The sequence below is a fragment of the Microcaecilia unicolor genome, chromosome 3 (assembly GCF_901765095.1).
Source record: "Microcaecilia unicolor chromosome 3, aMicUni1.1, whole genome shotgun sequence".
Taxonomy (NCBI): Eukaryota; Metazoa; Chordata; class Amphibia; order Gymnophiona; family Siphonopidae; genus Microcaecilia; species Microcaecilia unicolor.
Window position 1 is genome coordinate 387,953,282 of NC_044033.1, and position 752 is coordinate 387,954,033.

Here is a 752-nt window from a genome sequence, read left to right on the forward strand (position 1 = left end):
ATTTGCTGCTGCGATCATTAGCTTTTTGTGAGTTTCTGCACATGATTACGATATCAAGGTAAGTCTTTTAACTGAATAAAAATTTTCCTAACAAAGAGAAGGGGGGTGAACTAGTCTGATTTGGCCCAAACTGTAAAGAATAGTTTAAAGGAGAAGGAGGCCCGAAGAAGTTTATTTGATGTCCAGCTGGTTTTAAGCAACTGAGGATTTACAGCATGAAATCTAGAGGAACTCAGCTTGAGATTGCATGAAGACAGAAATTCACAGTGCATATTGTGGTATGGTTGATGAGGTTTATAAGAGCAAGAAGGTACATCCAAACAAATAGTTTTGGAAGCTCATGCTCTTCTGTAAGGTACTGAACACCCTGTACATCCTGGGCAATCGGTAAGGAGGTATTGAGAGATTTTGTGTTGTAGCAGAGCCTCTGGTTCCCCATTGTTTTGTGCCTCAAGGCAGGGGCTACAAAAGGGGAGTAATTTTATTTTTGGCTCCTCAGGGACAGTGGGCAGGAATTCCTTCAAGGCCCTAGTTAATGGATGAGTCTCTGTTCCAGTCTTACTCCCAACAATCTAATCTGAAAAGAACACACCACTCCAGTAACTGTGGTTAAAAAAAAAAAAAAGAATTTTACTGGGGGAATTAACGGGAATAAGTTCACAGGTTACTTCACAGGTACATATCAGATGACAAAATATGAAATCCAAATAGAAAATGAAGCAGTAACCACTAAGGGGGCAATTCTGTAACAG